General features: G+C 37.0%; 1 long non-coding RNA gene across 24 annotated transcripts in view; it reads right to left on the bottom strand.

Annotated features, from left to right (window-relative positions):
* The window catches only part of LOC110399701, an 84808-nt gene continuing 72380 nt past the window's right edge, over positions 2480-14907 (bottom strand). For 21 of the 24 annotated variants that reach the window (XR_002439354.1, XR_002439353.1, XR_002439352.1 and 18 more), the window contains one exon: positions 8776-10835. This is a non-coding gene — a long non-coding RNA (uncharacterized LOC110399701). Of the gene's footprint in view, positions 3220-4260; positions 6464-8210; positions 8383-8775; positions 10836-14907 lie in introns of those variants that run through there. The other 3 variants (XR_002439362.1, XR_002439363.1, XR_002439364.1) reach the window with 3 other exon arrangements.

A 14907-nucleotide genomic window follows, 5' to 3' on the forward strand; every position in this document is an offset into this window, starting at 1 on the left:
TGCCACTAGCTGGGAAGGAAATTGCTTGGACTGAGGCATTTATAAAGAAGTCTGTAATGATTCTGGGCAGTACTTGCAGCAAAACTAGCGGCAACACTGGAGTCCAGATGACAGAAAAAGTAAGTTATTTTTTTTATGTTGTAAGGGAGCTCAATAAATTGATTTTTGAGCTCCAAATGAATTTTATGGGAGATAAAAAACATTTCTAGCTAAAGTACACTCCTCATTCTGTTTATTTAGACTGTTTTCACTTAAGTACTATGGAACATTGAATTACACCGCAGCTTAATGTAAATACTGGTCTGATGTCTCATTTTATTCAAGAGTATCATATTGAAAATGATTATGTCAACATGAATAGACCTAGAAAAACTCAAAATAATTGTAAAAGTATCTTCTATTTCAACCTCCTGTTGAGTAAGAATAAATGGGGATACTATGATGGAAATACTGAGACATACTGTACCCATTAACATGCAAAAAGCTACGTGATGAGTTGTTTTTTAATTATGGGAACTAAGGGAGTTCCAGCAAGTACTGCTTGTCACACATGCTGCTGGGTCTTAGTAGCTGACTAGTAACATCCATTGTTTCAGCTTTCAGTAAGGTCACTGGGGAGCAACATATCCCATATGGGTTTGTATCCCATTTACCTTTGGCACATCCTTGTCAGAATAAGCCCAGCCAGCACCCAGTACCTTCCAACTGTTTCTGCAAGGAGAATGTGATTTCTAGCTATTGTTTCTATTCTCTCTGGAAAGTTTTACCCAGCACTGAAATAGTTAAGGACTTCAAATCACACAGACTTTGTGTACCTCTTTTATGCTTTCTAACCTTGGTAACAATGACATGTCCTTGCAAAAATAATACGTAGGGAATTAATCGTATCAATGACCTTTAAGTACAATGTCTGTAACATTTGTGGTACCATGGTCCACAGTTCTGTGATCATCAGTGAAGAATCAATAAAAGTCTGACAAATAATTGCATCAGTAAAACAAAACCTGGCTCCAGAAGAAGGGAAATGGAACAATGCTGACTGGAGCTGCTTCTATAAACTGTGACAACTTTTGGCCCTGCTCCACCACCTAAATCCACCTGGCTATCCACTGAGTTTAACCTCAGTGTGACAAGACAAGAAGCTCAGCTCACACAATCAAAAAGACCAGCTAGGGTAAGATTAGTTGGTCTAGGAAATTCTAGCAGAGAGAAAAACCAGACATAAGCATCTCACAGCCCAGGAAGCGCATCTCAAAAACTATCTGCAGCTACCCAGACTGTCATTAAAAGGGCTCCTTCAACCTGTCAAGCTTTAAAAAACAGGAGATAGGAACAAACTTCCAACAGATGTAGCTGTCATTTAAGATTAAAGCAAAAAGCTGCCGGTACAGAACCTTACGATGTGTGCAATCACAGACTTGCTTCTACCAAAGGAAATGTTGCAGTACCTCTTAAAATATTTCAGTTAAAAATAAAAGAACAAAGTGTACCAACAATAAATAAAGCACTGAGTAGAAGATCTCTACTGTATGTCCACGTGCGTATCTTATAAGCACCTCAAAGCCCTGTCCTGAAGGTCTGATAATCCCTCAGATAAATCATTTACTTCCCTTTTAGAAGGCAAGTTGAAACAAGAAGACATAAATTCTCATTTTGACAAAAGGAAAACATACCCACTATAAAAATGAGAGGAGAATGGAAGAGGTGGGTTAACAAAATTGCAGTGTTGGGCTCAGGTGGAGGAGAGCCTGGCCCCGGACCAAATGCTTAGAAAAGAAGAAAAGAGGGGTGTTTCAGGCAAATAGCCCCCTTTCAAACCAAGCAGCCACTCTACCTAACACCAGTTTGTAATGGTTTGAAAAACAAGTCTCCTGCTAACCCAGAAATAGGTAATCCTGCTAACCTAGAAATAAGCAATCCCCTTATTAATCTGCACTGTGTTCAAACACTGTACATGTCTTCTAAGCGAAACTCGTATCCAAAACCCACTAACCCAAGTAGAATCAAGCAGTTGAAAGAGAGGGAGAGAGAGAAAAAAATCTTCCTGGAAATGTGTCTCAATTCTTGCATATTACCCTTCACTAATTCCGGAAAAAAAAACAAACCCTATAGATTTCTGGTAACATTAAGATTTTGTCAATAATCTCTTTCCTTTTTAACCTATATGATTTCAAAACACTCTTGTGATGCTTTACCTAATGCCTTAACACTTACATACAAAGGAACGTAATATTGAAATTACTGCTTCTTCCACACACATTACAATTTCTTCCCAAGTGAGCAAAATCCTAATTTTTAAGAGCCTACCCAATTATTTTCATTTTAAAAATCATCTTGGCTAATCACTGACAAGCTGCACAGCACAAGAAATCAGCTGAGTGCGTGTTTTATAAAAGTACTGTATAATCAAACCATTTAACCAAGCATTTTATATGTCTCAGGACAAAACAAACCTTTGTCAATAAAATTACAAGGCATATCACAATCTACAACAGATGCTTTATTGAATTCCTTAAATGTATTACTCTATTACCATCAGTTCATGTCACTGTTACACTTCAGGTGAAACCTTCTCCAATGAGCACTAGATAAAGGATGGACCTGTTGCAGCAATAGATTTACTGTTATGGATTTAAGAGGTCTCCACTGTATTCACATTACTTTATTACCATTTAGCACATTCTAATTAAAAATAAAAAGACTTCTTCCCTTTACCTTCTTCCCCTGTGCATTTTGAAGTGATTTAATTCTAGAGAGAAAGAGCAAACGGCAGATCAAAAGAAAATGTTAGACTATAAATTACCTGCTTCTCTGGACATATGGACTATTCATTAAGTACGAGGTTGAATGCTAGTTTCATTCCTTGCCTGTCAGATATGCTAATTCACCCAAGCCATTTGACACATACTGTAAAATATTCCCATGCTGTGATTTAGGGAATTACTTCTTAAATGGAAGAGCCAGCTCCCAGAGACTCTCTGGTCACATCAGTGGAGAATAGTGGTTATCACTAGGATGTGATCCCTCTGTTTTTAACTTCTAGGAAGGGAAAAACTGGTCTTGCACAGGCCTTTCATGCCCAATATAGTGTAGAAGTGGCTGTGTAATCCTGGCTTTCCAGCATGGCCCTGCAGATCTTCCAGTGCTGGCACCACCTTGGGCTGTACCAAGTACGAAGCAGAAGAACTGGGACAGCACACAGCCTTCCCTTTAGTACACCTATGGGGAAAAGTTCATTGCCATGAATAATCTAAAATTATTAAAATTCTTTCATTATGTCCCATCCCCAGAAGCAATCTCAGTGGGGATGATAGCAAAAATATTGTTAGGAATTGTAATAAGAGTTCAAGAAGCTGGTGTTTAGAATCATAGAATCATCAAACTTGGAAAAATAGCTAAGATTAGTTAGTCCAACTATCAACCCATCAACCTGTCCTTTTTCTTGGAAAGTCAGAAATCTATCCCCATGGAAGCGGAACCAGTTGAGCTCCATCATCTCTGGCAGTGTTGTGAAATATAAATACACAGCCTGTGCCCAGCAGCACTTGTGTCTTGTACTGGCAAAGCAGAGAATTTACATTCAAGTGGAAAAGGAACTGCAGAAAGAAGCTGCTCTGTTGCTATCTTCTAAATGGGTAAATGACAGTGGGCAGCTGAGGCCTCTTCTGTATATTGGGAACAGCTGGCCATTAAAAACAGGTGAAGAATTTTGTTTGACATACAGAGCCACAAAATGCCTGCTTGGTCTGAAATAACACCTTATTTAATTATTTAATTAAAAAAACCCCTGAATTTGTCATATTCATGTAAAAATTTACAGTATGGTGGAATTGTCATTATTCATTGCCAAAAGTTTTGAATGCTCACTTCTGGATTTTTTTAATGTTGATGATTCTTAATATTCATAAAAATAAGAAGCCAATTTGCAATGGATATATACTAGCAAAATCCTGCCAAAATCAGCTTAGCCTTCTCAGTAGAGCTGAGTGAATGTAATTTAGCATTCTCCAGCAATCCTTAGCACTTCCCAGGCTTCTTTTCATCAGAGACTTGCCAAAGAATTTTAAACTGCTTGCTTTTTTTCTGACTTAGACAAGCATCCTGTAGGAAATTAGATTAATACTAGTTCACAATAGGAAACCTTTGCAACCCTATTTCATTATTACTACTCAGATCATCGTTCACATCATGAATAAAGATGTGGGGTATCACTCCTGGAAATGTATTATGCTGCTAAAAGGCTGTGGTGTTTAAAGCTACCTTAGCCTTGCTGGAAGAGAAGAGGTGGTGCTGAAGCAGTTTCATCTATCACCAAAGTGAGCTGGGACTTCCAAAAAGCAGATGTCCTCTCTTGGAGATTCAGGAGCTGGTGCTGGTTCTCTAACCAGGAATATGGATTGTGTCCAACAGAGTCCCTTGGTTTGCTGGCATGGTGCTCACTTAGCAGTCTTGTTCCACACCCTCTCTTCAGCAGTGCCAGCACTGAAGGGCATAGGGCATGGAAGAGGGGATGGGGGAAGTTGTCTTGACCTAGGATTTTTTTTCCTTATAGTCTTATACAGCATACCAGCACAGAGGTTCTTTTGTTTTTTTTTTTTTCCTGGCCACTAGACAGGGACAGATTAAGGAAACCGAAGTTTAGTCACAAGTTTTGTTGGGTAGCTTCCCAAGAAGAGGAGCACAAGGTGAAAATTTATTGTGGAAGGGGAGGTTTGTACACAATAAGTGTACCAAAAGAAAACTCAATTCTGAGACAGAAGAAATTTTCTGCATATGTCAAACCACGTCAGTCGTCTGGTGTATAATGAAGAATAGGTTATCCAATTTTAACATGCAGGTGCATGTCAGAGAGTGGGTTTTTAATACTAAGAGGGAACTTGATTATAGACATTTTTGCTTCCACTGTCATTCTGTGAAAAGTACTATTGATGAATCATGTTGCGGTAGGAGTCACCAGACAATTTTGTTAAAAGTTTTGGGTATTTTTCTGAGGGAAGGCAAACCAGAGTTTTTGTCTAGAAAAATACAGTTTTATTCTTTGTTCTACTAAAGAGCAGTCCTTCGAGAGAAATTGTCAGACAGTTGAGAACATGTTCTTTCATTTTATTCTCCATCTTTCAAGGCAGATCCCAAGACAGAATAGCTTTCTGGGAACTGAACCGCGGTACGTGGGTTAAAGTTTATAGAAGAAGCGATCATAGATTGCCTGCATATGACTTTCCTCTATTATGAGACTGATGTGCATATGTACAGAGTAAGTTAAACTCTGACCACAGCCAGACTCTGCTTCATTGATCTCTACTCCCTGAGAGCCACTCTTGGAGTCTCCGAGGGCAATTCCAGCCCTCAGATAAACATAACATACCAGAGCAACGCTGGAAGTCTAGCCAATTAGTGAGAGCATAATTCTGAACAAAAATATCCTCTTCAAAGATTCTGGTTACTGACACTGATTGTGATTGCCCTTGCTTTCTCAAGAAGGAAATTGTGCAGTGGTTTTACATAGATTTATTTGTACATAATTGATATTGCGCCTCGTTGGCAGCGGGTATTGAAGATTTACAGTGGTTGGAAAGATGAGGGGAGGAGTTGGCAGTTCACACTTCAGTAGACAGAGGTGCTAATTTTAAAATTCAAGCTACATTCCCATAAATATGAAATATGAGGAGGAAGAAGTGATTTGAATTTATGAATAGGGAATAATGTTCTCCTGCTCTAAAACTCTCTTACAATTTGCTGTAGCAAATGGAATGGTTTGTGAATTTTCTTGGAGACCAAAATACAAATTTAACCAAATCTGAACTTTTTTAACATCAGTCGGATGGCAAGCAATAAAATGTAATTGTCAATTATCAAAATATACCCATAAAGACAAAGTCATTAAGCATCAGTGAAACTGCAGATGGTTTGAAAGGTATCTAAATGCTTCTAATTTATCCCAATTAAAATAATATACCAATGTAAAAAAAAAAAAAAAAAAAATCCAGTGCATTAAGGATTCTGAGGGGGGAAAAAATGAAACGAGTGATCTAGCAGTCTGTGCTCTGTATAAATAAAGCTCTAAAGATTCTGAGACAAGAGACCTTAATTGAAGTCCATTAAAATCAATAGAGGAATAAAAACCAGACAGAAATAGAACAGGAAAGATAACATACCAAGGGATTTTCAAAGTACTGAGCATACGAAGGGAGTTTCAAAATATCGAGTGCCCACCTGCGATTTTCACTGAATTAGCAGGAGTTATTGATGACCAAGATCTTTCTCAGAAACCTGTCTCCTCCTGGATTTTGGCATGAATTCCTCCTCTAAGGACCTTATTTCCGTGACATCATTCACTCTATGATTTCATCCCTGGTCCTCTGTTTTTCTTTTGTACAAGGTGTAGAATATAAATATGTTATAATGCTGAATCACACTCTTGCTCTGCAGTGCAACATTCTTCTATCTGCTGCATTTGTTTCATCTGGAGGGGCAGGAAAAAGCATTTATGTCTGTCCTTGTTGCTTGTAGCTAAGTACCCTAAGAGCATCCAATATCTCTAAAAATATAGTTGTTGTTCAGAAAATACTTGTTTCCACCCCTGTCCTCCCATTGCCCCTGGCTACATTGTTCCTGAGCAGCATTGCTGAAGAACAGGGATATGTTACTGCAGTTCTAGCCATCGTGTTCTGAATCCATGAACTGGGCTTCTATATCAACATGTTTTACCTTTGTTTGTGTTTACTCTCTGCTTTTTAATCTTCCCACCTGTGAAAAATTCTATTTTTTTTTTCCATTCAGGGAAATCCATTTTTAAATAGTGTGATTCCATGAGCTGAAGCTTTAAGAAAAAATTAAGCAGCATGAGATCTATAACATGTAATTAAATGAGATTTTATCGGTATACCTCAGAGGAAATTTTCCCTTATTTTCCTCTGCTCTCTATTAAAATAATACAAAGCAGAAGTCTACAGCATCCCCATGTATTCATCACCTGAATTTACAGTGCTCTGGTACCCAGTTGACCCATTAGTGATTATCACTACAGCCACATAGTGCTTATTTCAGGAAGAGAATCATATTTATTATGAGCCGTAGAATACATATAATTTTAATATGCTATATTGGCCAGATTATCCAGTCCTTCCTCTCACAATATAAGTAGTCTCATTTATTTCAGTACCACAAAAATTAAGTTAAGGAAAAATAAAAGGGAGAAGGGGTCAATTTAGTAGTCGGGAGGCTGCATAGCCTGCACCACACTTTTCTGCTTCATTCAAGGCAAACTGCTGTGCTAATTTTAATTCTGCCTGGTCAATGCAAAATGTGGGCCAAATGCTGTACTCCTTCCTCATACCAGCAGTCCCACTGAGCCCTGGGGTTTATAGCAGTTTCTGTCCTCCATCAGCCGGATGCCATGAAATGAAATAGGATAGTCCAATAATTTATTTTATTGCAGGACTGGCTAACTGATGAGTGTGCCAATTGATGCTGAATAGAGGAGCTGGGATGTTAGAAATGCACCTGACACTGAATCTTTGCAAAACAGTTCCATTAAGAAATGAGCATTAATCAATAAATAGCGAAGTGTATTTTTTTAAAGGAATATTTTCTAATAAGAAATCAGCTGCTAAAATGGCTGTCATAAGTATCATAGAAAAGATTGGAAGTTTTCCCATTTTGGGTGGGATTTTTGGCTAATAAACAAAAGAATCATGATGATTTGGCAGCCACACTTAAAGAAAGAAAATTTTAAGTATATCCAGCAAAGTTATGATGTGTTACTGCGACTATGAGTGCATTCCTGGCTCCGAATTTTCTTTACTTTCATTTGATAGACTAATTAATTCCCATTTATGTTTAAGTAAACGATTATTTGCAGCACTCACTGGCTGAGTTCTTATTGGATAAACATAAATGGAATTTATGGATAACTCTAAACTCAAGTCCTTGGACTGCTGAGAGGACTGTCTTGAGATTTCAGCCTTCAATTCCCAACTTCTTAAAAAGTCCATGGTAAGTAATGATGCTCAGTATATCAGTCCAATACTGCTTCTGCACATTAGTGCTGGCTAGATGGTGTCCATAACTCTTGCGATGCTGAAACCCACAGTAAAAACAAATACCATCATGAGGCTTTTCTCCCTCAATAAAAACGTTTCCTTAAGTGAAGACGTATAAGCCTATATCAAAAGAACATGTCCAACTAAATAGGCATTTGCTGAACTCACTTTGGGGAGAAAAAGGAGTAGAAAGGAGCAAACAGGAATGGGTTTCGGTGGCCTGAGCTGCTCCTCTGGCTTTCATTCCTCTGCTAGCTGACAGAACATGAGCCCAAAGGTGGGCAGTGCTTGACTTTCTGGCTCGGACACTTGTACCTGTGAATTACTCCAGTTAACTAACCTGAAATTTCCAAAATATCAATAGGAGTAACATTAATTATAGTATGTAAAATCTGAGCATTTACAAGTAACATTAATGGCATAAAATTAATAATGATGGAAGAAAAACCGTGACTACTCAGTGTAGCATCTATTGTATCTACTAATCATGCACAGTCCTTCTTTGGTCAGATTTGGACAAAATGTGATCCTGACTGATAGGCCCTTTGCTGGTGTAAGAGAATTGCTGAACGAAAAAAAGAAAGACGAATAGGTATTAAAAAAAAAAAGAAACAAAACCACATTTTCACTCAGAAAAAGAATTAAAAAATGAAATGGAAAACAGGCTCTGAAAGAACAAATGTTCTTAACAGATATACAGACATTTTTAGAGAAAATCCAGACTACAGGGACATTAAAATAAAAATGGAGCAATTTAATGAAGAGAACAAAACATTTCAAGAGCACTAAAGTACACGTTTTACATAATGAAGAATTCAAAGAAAAAGGAGGAAAAGAATGAATTTTAAATACTGTTTTCAGTAGTAACTATCTTAAAGTCTCTAATCAGAAAAAGGAAGCCTTTATAAAGAGCAGAGCAATTACAGCTATCAAATGCTATATGTGAGTCCCATTCTCTATCTCTATTTCTTTCTTTTTCTTTGTTTCTTTTCTTCAGCTTTCTTTTTAGTATTTCTTTTCTTTTTCTATACTTCTTTCATGTTCTCTCTCCCAGTCTTTCTTCTGACACTCACATGCTATCCCTTTTTCACAACTTTTTCAGACCTTGTTCTTTTTGTCTTTTGACTAAAATTTTCCTACAAAACTTCAAAAAATATTTAAAGGGAATGTTGACATACTGAAAACATGCTTAAAGCAGTCCTCCTGTTGATTTCCTATAGTGTGTAATACAGCCCCTTTCTAAAACTGTATTTGAGTTTCGACCATGAATAATTGCATTTAGCATCTGATTAGGTAGCATGACCCCAATGAAAAAATGCATCTCATTACCTGCTAAAGTACGTTTGGTAGACGCAAAGATGTCTTGCAGAAGGCTTACATACCAAAGTGCCTTGACCTCAGGCTGTGGGCAACAAGGTAAAATAGGAAAATAAGTAGTTGAAAATTCGTTATTTTTAGCTGGGCTATGCTTGCTGGTACTACAGACTCTGAAATGAAGCCAACACTTGTACCACCCTCTACAGCCTTGACGTTAAAAAGAAGATGTGTAATAACACAAATAAGACTATATTCAACATCTTGCCAGCTGTGACCACAACGAATTATTTCAACATCACACACAGATTGTATAGCCCTACAGAAGAAACTCTGGGTAACTTTAAATTGTTATTTTTTAGGGTTTGAACCTATCTTGCAATCTCTGTCATTGTCTCTTTCTTTCTCTCTTTCTTCCTCTCTTTCTCTCTTTCTTCCTTTCTTTCCCTCTTTCTCTCTTTCCTTCTCTCTCTCTCTTTCTTCCTTTCTTAAGATTTACATAATTTATCACAACTGGGAATTAAATTGCTTATATATGGAAAAAAAAAGCAAATTAGGCAGAAAAGATTGGTTTATGTTAACCTTAAAACTTATCAAAATACCATAATAAAAATATCATAAGGAACTTTCAAAACTCTATCACTGCCTTATATTGTTAAGTAAAGTGATATAGGCAGAAAAACGTGCTGTTGTATATTTTACAATGCAAAGAAATGCAGAAAAATAAGATGTGCATGTGTTTCTTTATATACATTTTGACATATCTTTCCAGACATTTTTGAATGTCACAATACTCATAAGATTTTCCATACTCAGAATTCTTCAGCATCCCTGCATGAAAGATTTTTTTCTCATTTCAAGCCCCTGCTGTTACTGGGGCAAATGAGCTTCTTGATTCACTAGCTCATAACAGCATCACTGGTTTCATTAACATTATAAATATCTGTGAAGCAATATGAAGCCTCCAAAATGATTAATGTCTATTGGCATAATTTCCTTTTCAAGTGAAACCTTAACAACATTTTCAAAGTGTTGTCTGCTATCATGTCTGTAGAGCGTAAGTCTTCTGAGATGTTCACTTTCATGGAGATATATATTATAGAGGAAATTAAAGGTTTTATACTGAGCATGAAGACTGTTAGACTGCAAATAATAAGCCAGAGTTGAATACATAAGCAAACTGAAATATTGGAATTTTTTCAAGTTTACCTATGAGTGTTTCTTTCATTACTAGTTCTACTGCTTCTAGTATTTCAAGATTTAACCAGAAGGAAAATAAATTATTTCCCTGAAAAAACCTTCTTGCAAAATTAATTTTAAATAGATCTTAAATGCTTGTTTTTCAGCAAAAATCTTGGTATAATAAATTTGTCTGTATCTTCCTCCACTGGAAGAAGACAAAAGTTATGTTGCTTTAGCATTTTTCCAGCCGAGGTTTCCAGTTCATTTGCAGTATCTAAGGTCCTCCAAACAGAACTCCTATGAAAAAAAAAAAAAGAAAAAACTTAGAAGACACTTTCCTTCAGCTTCTGTGGACAATACTTTAAGTAAGACATCTATATTTCACTCAGGAATTGTTTTTGGTCAGTTATCAATACTGGCAATTTTATTCGTTTAGAAAACTCATGATTGGTTTTGACAGGTCATTGCAAAGGATGCTTCAAATTGTGTGGCTCCCAGGCTCTGTGCTCTCATTCCTATCCCAAAACATTAAATCTGCACTTTTCTAGTGGGTCAGATGCCATAGTCTTCTCCTGAGGAGATCAATTTCCTCAATGTCAGTAAATGAACGAATGAAGATACTGCTGTGTCAAAAATTGTTGCTGGATACTGGTAGTTCACATTAACAAAAAGAGAGAAGCCAGCTGGCGATTCCTACAGTTAACCTTCACACATATACACATGGGCCTGAGCAAAAGAAAATGCCACATAAAGCAAAGCCATAAAGATAATATCAGAAAGATAAATGTTCCTGGTGGAAAGTGATCTTTCACCTGCAGGTCATTGGTTCAAATCCATTCAAAAACTATAAGAACAAGGGAGGTTAAAGGATTAAAGTTACTGGGAGCACAAGGTTTTAGAAGAAAATGGAGCTAATATGTTTACAGTATCCTCTTCTGAATGATAGATATGACCATATTTTCACAGGAAATAAGGGAGATAAAAAATGAGTGGAAAAATTAACAGTTAGAAGTAGCAATAACAAAGCAATGATAGTAACAAATGAAGATAAGAAGAGGAAAAGATATATATTCCAGAAGATAATATAAAAAGTGAAGATACAGGGCAGCAGTAAATGTAAATCAAATAAAATTTATGACATAAAAATACTATACAAGCAAGGTGACCCAGCTAAGCACATCAGTCACATTTGAGTTCACACTTGCCAAAATGTTCAAACTATATTGCCACTTAGACTGGAATAGGGATGACAGTGAAAGACCTTCTTAAGAAATGTTAACATTTTTGAGATCTACCACTGAGCATACACATGAAAGAAACTTTCACAGGTACCCACATATAATGCTTTCTCTACAGAAAATCTCATGTTAAAATACAGTGTTTTCTCAGACTTGTTCTCTTCTAATCAGTGTTTACACTAACAGCAACATTTAAAATATCCTTGAGTGAAGAGTTGGTTACGATACATTTTCCACACCGATATGACTTTCTGTTAGTAAAATTATTCTATCCTAGACCTGCATAACCTGGGTAAAGTGAATAATATAAATGTATTTCTGAAGGTCATGCATTTAGTAGTAAATGTAGGTAATATAGGGACCAGTGTGTAACATTACTTCCGAAGCTCTTTTCCTGATGTTAAATAACACAGGTTCCCCATGTACATTGATCTATATCACCACTCACTGTTTTGAAAAATTATTCATTTATACCTGCTTTTTCCATTAGCATGATCTTTTAATGTTGAATCTTGAGTTTTGATGCATGGCTTATTGGATAGACAACAAAACACAGCATGACAATTAGCACACAAGTATAAGCAGCAGAATCAAGCTTTCTGGACAACACAGTGAGTGGTATGCCCTGATGGATGTATTTTCTAGTTTACTTGCAAAAGTAACTGTGCCATTTCCTCACGCTGAGTCTCAGTTAGAATTCAAGAGTAAAAGTGGAGAAGTCATTGACAAGTTTCCTTCAGCACAGAAAGTTAATTTAATTTGCTAGTAGGCTGTTTTTTCAGACAAAAGCACCACAACATCTGAAATGGCATGTTTTCTTCTGTGACTTAAATTGTTTTCACCAATCCTTATACCACCACCTTATTCTTAATGGTTCAGTTACCCAATGAGAAAGTGGAAAATACTCTCTAACCTTTTTAAAATATTTGAGAATAATTAATGACTAAAAATATATATATATATTTGAAGAATCGTTCAGCAATAATGGAAACAATGGATTTTTTAATTAAAATTCAATGGGGAGGGAATTCTGGCATTTGCTGAGCTTGTCGGATGCCTTGACAACATTTCTCAGTTTTGCTGGCACTTTGTTACAATTTTTTGGGGGCCTCACTGCTTTATTTCAGGAGTCTTTATGTTGACAAAGATGTCCTCAGCAAAGTGATTTCTCATCTCTCTTCCAGATGTGTTCTAGCTGCCAGTGTCACCGTGTACATTCCAAGAATGTTGCTCACTGCTGTTCTCATCTCAGTGTGGCAGATCAGGAAGCAGACAGAAACATCTATCCTATAAATTTTGCTTTGGGTATATTGGCTCTGTGCTCATATTTGCTTATCACCTGCCCAAGGGACTGGCTTCTACAGGTTTAAGCCAGATTTTTGAAGGAGTTCCCACTCTCTTTCAAAGAGATAGGCCTCAGAAGCTGTTCACATTACCCAAAATACTGTTTTGAGGGAATCAACTTATGGACAAGCTGCTGAGGTAAGAACCAACAGCCAACCAGCAGAAGAAAGTTGCTAACAGGAACAGCAGTTCTAGATTTTATCTCCTTTTGTAGCATTTGAGTAGTCTACACAAAAGCACAGAAAAAGTGTGGAGTGGAAGATGAACCAAAGAGTTGGAGGAATAAATTAAGATGCTAGAATCATAGGAGAATGATGTGTTTGTGATTCCATATGAGTAACAAAAGCTGAAGTAAAATGAAGGAAAAGGGGACTAGAAAGCTTTGAGGAACTTCACATGAAAAAATGAAGAAGGGATGAAATGAGTCAAGAAGTAGCAATATGTGAGAAGTTGTAGTGAATCTATCTGTAAGACAGTGCAATGTTTGAAAAGTGGGAAATAAAGTTTCTGGAGAATGACCAAAAAAATAAAAATAAAAAGCAATGTAAGAGCTACACATATCTCTGGAAATTACTGAGAGTGGCAAGACCTTAATGAATATTCAAAGTCTCCAAGAGAGAAAAATGGATATGCAGAGCTGAAACAGGAGTAGCTCACGCATACGCTACAAAGGAAAAGTAGAGAACTTTCCTTCTGTTGTGCATTTGGGTGCAGCAGAGAGACAAATCAGCTCCCAGACCACATGATATTAAATAAAACAGTGACTTTAAAATTATTATTTTCAAGCACAAGAGCCCTAAATTTCTAACTAGGTGATTTTAATGGGAAATATACTGGACTACTTCCAGGCATCACATGAAAAATATGTTCCTACATTTCTTCATTAAAATTATGAAAACATTGCCATTCAGCTAAATCTGAGAAACTTATCTCTAAGTAATCCTATCATTCTTTTTCATGATGGTGCATTAGTTTAAAGCACACATTGAACCCTGGCCAAATCAATACTTGATTTGAACAGGAATAATGGTGAGTCTTATAAAGCACTAGAGGGGTCAGAATCCCTACATGTACTTGTACAATAACCATGCATTTCAGTAACAAAATTTCTGCTCTCCACTGTGTCAATGAAAAAATATTTGATTGATATTTCCCATAGGTACTAAACCAAGCCGGATAGAGGTTGTATTAGCACAAGGTCATGGAATCACAGAATTACAGGTGTTGGAAGGGACTTCTGGAGATCATCAAGTCCAACTCCCTGCTAAAGAACGTTCCCTATAGTAGGTTACACAGGGAAGTGTCCAGGCATCTTTTGGTATCTCCTGAGAAAGAGAGTCCACCACCTCTCTGGGCAGCCTATTCCAGTGCTCTGCAACTCTCAAAGTAAGTAAGTTCTTCTTCATGTTCATGTGGAACTTCCTGTGTTCCAGCTTGTGCCCATTGCACCATATCCTTTTACTGAGCACCACTGAAAAAAGCATGCTCCCATCCACTTGGCTCCCACCCATTAGATATTTATAAGCATTGCTAAGATTCCTCCTCTATCTTCTCAAGGCTGAACCTGAAGCCCCAGGTCTGTCACTGGGAGAAGCTCCAACTCCCTAGCATCTCCATAGCCCTCCACAGGATTCTCTCCAATAGTTCCCTATCTTTCTTGAACTGAGGAGCCCAGGTCTGTAAATTCAGCTGAGGTTCATTTTAGCACCAAATCATTTTTAATACCAGAATGAACAACCAAACACTTAATTTTACCTGTTTGTTTCGCATCTTACATGATCTAAGAA

Source organism: Numida meleagris, chromosome 5 (assembly GCF_002078875.1).
Source record: "Numida meleagris isolate 19003 breed g44 Domestic line chromosome 5, NumMel1.0, whole genome shotgun sequence".
NCBI lineage: Eukaryota > Metazoa > Chordata > Aves > Galliformes > Numididae > Numida > Numida meleagris.